The sequence below is a fragment of the Xiphophorus couchianus genome, chromosome 18 (genome assembly GCF_001444195.1).
Source record: "Xiphophorus couchianus chromosome 18, X_couchianus-1.0, whole genome shotgun sequence".
Classification (NCBI taxonomy): Eukaryota; Metazoa; Chordata; class Actinopteri; order Cyprinodontiformes; family Poeciliidae; genus Xiphophorus; species Xiphophorus couchianus.
In genome coordinates, this window is record NC_040245.1 from 23940187 (window position 1) to 23946723 (window position 6537).

The window sequence follows — 6537 nt, forward strand, 5'->3', positions numbered from 1 at the left end:
GATCAGTTACTGCATTGATAGATGATTTAAGAATTAGCCACTCACAAAATAGCAGCTTAAACAAATCTAAGTAATTGAACATTTGCTGTTTAAACAGTTTATTTTAAGACCAAGGTCATCTAAACAACAATATTATTGTTTATGAGCTAACTGCACAAACAATTAAAAGCTATGTTTTGGATTAAAATAGCAGTGAGCTACATTTAGCTTAGCTTTCATTAGCTTTTAGAGAACGGGACATTTTAGGATGCAATATCTATCTCATACTATACTGTCAGAAGTCACAACATAGTGACAAATATGTATATAAAAACATGATTTATTTTATGAAAGTGGCATACTGCAGCTTTAAAATGTGCTGAAAGATCCTCTATTTCAAGGTAAAACATTGCAAAAGTGTGTCTTTGAAAGTCTATCTGCCACAACAAGCTGTTTGTCTGGGACATCCTCTGCTTTTGCATTAAATGCCGTCATCCTAAGGAGCAGTCATTGGCAGTGGAGTGGTACGGCATCAATGTCATTGACGTTAAAAAGAGTAACCAATGAATGGCTTTTGGTCAGTGTGAATGGCTGTCCAGGCCACACAGAAACTTTGAGAACATTTCACATGCCCAGACTGCAGACTGCTTTTCAATCTGTGCATGTCTTATTCCTGCCTCTGCCGGGATATGAGAGCAGCATGCAACACTTCTTAGCTGTCTGCTGTGGTCTTGAAGTAACACACGTCCCAATCCATAACTGCTGACGTCAACGCTTACTTCTGTAGGCATGCTGACATCATAAAAGGTCAGAATAGGGGCATCTGTTATCAGCAGTTTGACATTTGTGAAGGCCTCATCTTGTTCTGGATGCCACACTCCTCTGTGTGCTCGGAGTTGCTTTGAGTGAATGTGTGTCATCTGTGAGGAACCAGTCCAAAATACAAACCATTCCCATGATGCATTTAAGGTCAGTTGTGTAATGTGTTGAGAGGTGGTTCCATGTTCTTTTTTTTGTTTTGGTGCTTGAGTTATGGGACAGTATCACATTTTGCAATTTAACAGCCTTCACAGATCAGCTGGGATTTTGCAAAGATGTTAAAATGGGTTACCATCAGGCTGACCATATTCAAATATTTTCCATTTGCATAGTCATTAAAGAAGATTTAATATTTCTGAAAGCAACATCCCTTTACCTCACAAAGATGGTCAAAGATTAAAAACATGACATACACGCATCTTAAAAAAACAGACTTTGCTTTAAGTTCAGTCAAACTGCTTGTTAGATATATTCTGAGCAGTATTCAAAACCAATTCATAGGTTTACTGGAAGACTTGACAAGAACATAGACGCCGAATTTGAAAAGGGTGGACTGAAATGGTCAAATTTGATTTTCCGAGTACCAACAACATAGAAGATGGGTTTGTTGAACCAGCTAGCTTCCCCATGCAGGACAACCTTCATCATCACCATCACAACAGTTTGGTGGAATTAAGAAAAAAAATGCTTTTCAAAGTCTAACCACTTCACATGATCCAAGGAACATTATAAGTTACAATATATGTTATTCAGTTATTAATACATTTCAAATTGAGACACTTTATGCTTTTTTGCACTTTTCTAACAGTGTGATGTACATTATATTAGATCTGCATATATTATAGTTTGTACTGACTTATCATATATGCAACAATCTTAGGCAACATTAGAGCACATTTTATATGGTTTGCTCATCCACTTAAATGGGAAATTTGGGAATCTTTTCTGATACTGTATACCCGTATGCTGCTTTAACTAGACTCGATCTCAAATCTTTAGTTGGCATCTTATTCCTACCAGGTCTCTCAAGCTGATGTAATACATGCCGAATGTGATCAATCTTTTGACAGAGGTTAGACAATGCAATGTTTTCATTTTGCAAAATCCAATGTACTTGCTGGAAGGCAACATCTGTTTTCCCAAAAGTTGTGTTCATTGTAGGGCTGCCTTAATGATTCCTTAACACGTTTCCCAGCGCTCTCCCACGGTTTTCCAAACAAAGTTCAGCCCCCTGCTGGCTCCTTGTAATGATTACAAGATGGATGGTTTCCTTGCTCTTTCGCCCAGAGAACAATTTGTTGTAGACATCCAAAGAGAATTTCATAGTGTTTCTCAAGAATCAGACCGATGGGCAGTTCTCCAGACTACCTCAGTCTGTTCTACGTGACAGAAGACTCCCCCTTACAAAAAGCCCTTCTAAATCAAGTTTCTTTCTTAGCAAAACTGTTCTAACCTAACGCAGTTGTTTCTTTTTTTTGTTCTCTGACGTTGGCTAATTCTTTTTAGAGCTGGTATTAGGTTTAATCAAACATTCTCTTCAATCAAAGATAACTTCCGCAAGTACAATAAATGATGCTTTATTTTTTAAAATGGGGGGGGGGGGGAATCCAAGGCAATCTGGTCTTATGTAAAAAGTATCTACCTTCTTGATCAACTGTAAATGAACTGTGTCTACACATATTCTTTATTTTCGTAAAGCTCTGTTTAAATTCACCAGCTACACGAAGTTTTGATTGCTTCCAGACCTGTAGAATCAAGGTATCACTTTCAATAACTATAACCTGACTGAAAGCACAAAGTTTTAAAAGAAAGTCAATATGCTGTGATGAGTTCCTGACATTATGATTAGAATATAATTCTAATTACGACGACGACATTCAAGAACAGCTGGTTCAGAAGGTTAAAGATTAAAACAAAAATAAAAATACATGTTAATGCATTTAAGTCCTTACACAGTTAAACATGATGGTGTCTGTGGTGATGGTTTCAGGCTGTTTTTGGCTTCAAGGCCAGAACAGTTTGCTATAATGGATGAAACCATAAATTCTGCCTGTCAGGTCTTCTGCATAATCCAATCCTTCTGCATAACCCAAGTTGTTTTTAGGTTACGCAGCAGGAGAACCATCTGAAGCACACCAGCAAGTTAATGTCTGAAAACCCCCAAAAGATACAAAAGATTCTGAAAGGGTTTAGAAAAAGTCCAGACTTAAAGCTGCAGTATGTAACTTTAATAAAAAATCTGTTTGTTTCTTTTTAGATAAAGTAAAAGTTTATTTTTTGCCAAACGTCATAAAATGTATCCACACACACAAACATGATACAAAGATGCCAACCCATTCTCACTCCCAACTCGTCATATTTTGACGCATGGGACGGTCCGTCCTCGTCACATGTTGACGCGCAGGGTACCCTTTCGCGTCAATATGTGACGCGAGGTGTTTTACACTATGCCTTACCATAATTTTTGCCCTAAACCTAACCAAATCGTTGGGTTTTGAAGGTTCGGCAGCAGTTACGAGAACCCTTCGCGTCAAAAATCCATGTAAAACATGTGACATTCCCAAATCGTCAACATGTGACGCTGAAGGACCCTGCCCAAGTCGTCACATATTGACGCAAAGGGTACCCCCTTCGCGTCAATATGTGACGCATGGTCAGAAAACGTCCCAACTCGTCAATATATGACGAGTCGGGAGTGAGAATGTGTTGAAGATGCAGACAGAGAGCAACATCGACGTCCTTCAAATATAAACCTGTTTTAAAGGTGTCAAGCTTTGGAAACATACTGAGCTCCCTAAAACACACGATACTTCGATAAGTACTGTAGTTTATCTTCATCACCTGCATAAAACAACAACAAAAAAGACATCAAGGACATCACCAAAGAATTAATTCCTGAAAATCTTATACAAAGGAGAATGAAAACAAATAGTTCATTTCATTTTCAATTTGATTTAAATCACGCAGGGATCATTTTCAACCCTCGTCTGGGACTTAGTGAAATCGTCCGGTTTCTAATGTAAGAGGCAAGGAACCAGATCTAAGATGTGCACACACTGACCTCTGGTTTTGAGTTAAGTTTCATGTCACATGGCGCTCTCATCCTTTATGAAATTATATGTTTGTAATTTTATTTACGTAAAATGTCACTAGCCAATTAATGTTAATAGGCTTTAAGATAAAAAGAAAAATAATTTGTTCAATATTGCATCTCAACTTATTTCTGTAAATGTACTTAAAATCAGACTCTTCAAATATTCTCCCAGTCTGTCCAGCCCAATTATATGTTGGCAAGTCAAACTGAAAATGTGCTTTTGAAGTACACAAATATGTACTCCAAGTGTACATATTTCTGAAAACTGTCACTACATCGTAAACGTATCGTAAGGGACAGATAATCAGTGAAAAAACTCCTCTGCCTTCTCCCATTGGTCCCAGTACTAACTGCAGAAACACGCCATTCAGTTAGAAACAACCAATCAAAGTGAGGAGGAGGGCCTTAGCACTGTCAGTAATGTTTGTGCATGCGCTGCTCACACCCTCTCTGCTACGCTACAGCTCCTGCCTAACAGTAGAGCCTGTCATAAATGCTCAGGCTAGATGATGACGGCAGATAAACAGTTTTCCTGTAAGGGTAAGTTGTTTCTCCACCACTGGCATATTGAGCAGCGCATACACAAGCAGGACTGACAGCGCTAAGACCTTTCTCTTGGCACTGATTGGTTGTTTTTGACCAGGAGCAGTGCATTTTTGCAGATTGGAAGATGAGGTGAAGGAGCTAGATTTTTTTTTTCATTATCCGTCTCATACCATATACTGTCACAGTATAGTGAAATACTGTATATATGAAGTACTTTGATTAGAAGTGTTTCAACCAGGGGAAAATTCCTATAGTGCATCTGCATTTGGCCTGTTTGGTGGTTTTAATCACTGGAATCAACAGAACTCAAATACTTTATGTAAGATCAGCATTTTGTTTAGCTGACAGAACTGTTTGTTGGTACAAGTGTGTACTTTCTCTGACTTTTTCACCCCGAGAGTTATGAAACAGTGCATATCAAAATCAATTGCCTAATCACTATGTCAAAAAGTGTGCTTTTCATTTTTTTTTGCTCATCTCAGCCTGAATAGGAATGCGTTGCCTTCAGATGCCTCACACTATGCAGCTAACTTTGCTCCAGCAGGGGTTCTGCAAATTAAAATGTGAAAAGGTTTGCCGCTCACATTCATCATTAGTGGGGGTTGGGGGTATGAACTGAGCTCCCTAATTATAAGAATTTGATGTGCTTTATCAGATCTCAAGAATGTGCATCACAAAAAAAAGGGGGGGGAAAGGCATTACCTGCCTCCTGTCTGCATTTATGTACTATATACTATATATACACCGATACCACAGGAACACATATTCATCCTCTTACTTGTTTTAGTCCTGTGAGTTATCCGGACACGCAGCAAGGTGTTGTGCTGCCACGTGGTGCAGCAACAGCACAGCAGGTCCCTACATAGACGAAGTCAACATGCCCACCCACTCATGCTCTGAGCCCAGCGCCCACCACTAACTAGTTGTCAAGAGCGGAGAGAGAGCCATGAAAGATTTATAAGGTGGTTTCCCTCAGAAGCGGAGAGAGATCTGTATCTTGGAGTGGAAATGAAAGGAGGGAAATCCAGGGAGAATCCCTGTGAGTCTGAAGAGTAATTATGCATTCATAATAGAAAGGATTTGGTATTCTGCTGCTCAGCCTGATCAGCCTCCCAGAGCTTCTTACACTCCGTAACGAACTGAATCTGGCAGCGTACGTCTCAATAACGGTTTGATGACTGGTGGAAGGAGGCACTCGCGGGCTCCGAAAACCCACCAGCCAATTACAACTTTTGACTTGACAGAGAAAAAAAAAAAGTTTTAAAAGGTCACAACACAGAGGTTAGCTTCGAGTCACGTGCGGACACGCGGCTCTTCTGGGTGGAAGCGTGCAGAAAAACCTGACTGACCGAACAGCCTCCGGTTTAAAACTGACTCACGTCCCTTTCCATTAAATTAGTCCCAAAAATATTTCATCTTCAAAGCTTTACATGGCACAAGTTAGTTATCTAATAAAGAGAGGAAAATAGCTCACAATCAGAGTCCTACACTACTTCCTTTGTGAGATTTAAACAGACATTGTTATTTTTTGGGGTCATTTATTTCCGTCAAATGTTTGATTTGTTCTGTCGGGGTAAAAAAGTTATGCAGTTTTAACCAAAAATTGGATCACAAATTGTTACCAATTTTGCAATAAGCCTCATTATTCTTTGCAGACCTCCATTTTGAGCTACCCGATTGGACTTCAGGTCACCGCTTCCTCGAGATGAAAAAAAGCTGGTGAAATGATGCTACTTGCAATGGTAATGCTAATTTCAGAGATTGTGGATTGATCACTTTAGTTGACAGTAGAGAGACCTTTTACAAAGGCAGACCAGGATACACCCAGTGATTCCCAATCAGACCATGGATGTCCCTGCAGAATCTGGAACGGAGCGGTTCCACCTGTCCTCCGTTACCTGTGGGGGTTCAGAGCCGGCCCACTTTTACACGTCCTTGATCCAGGGACAACAAACAGTGAAGGCAGATGATGAACATGTCTTCACTGCAGACAGCCACTGCAGTGAAGACATGAATGACAAGGGATTCATTTACATTTAGAAGGTAAGAAATGAAGTTTATTTGGCTTTTCTTGTTGACCTTTGCCCCATGTTTTCTGT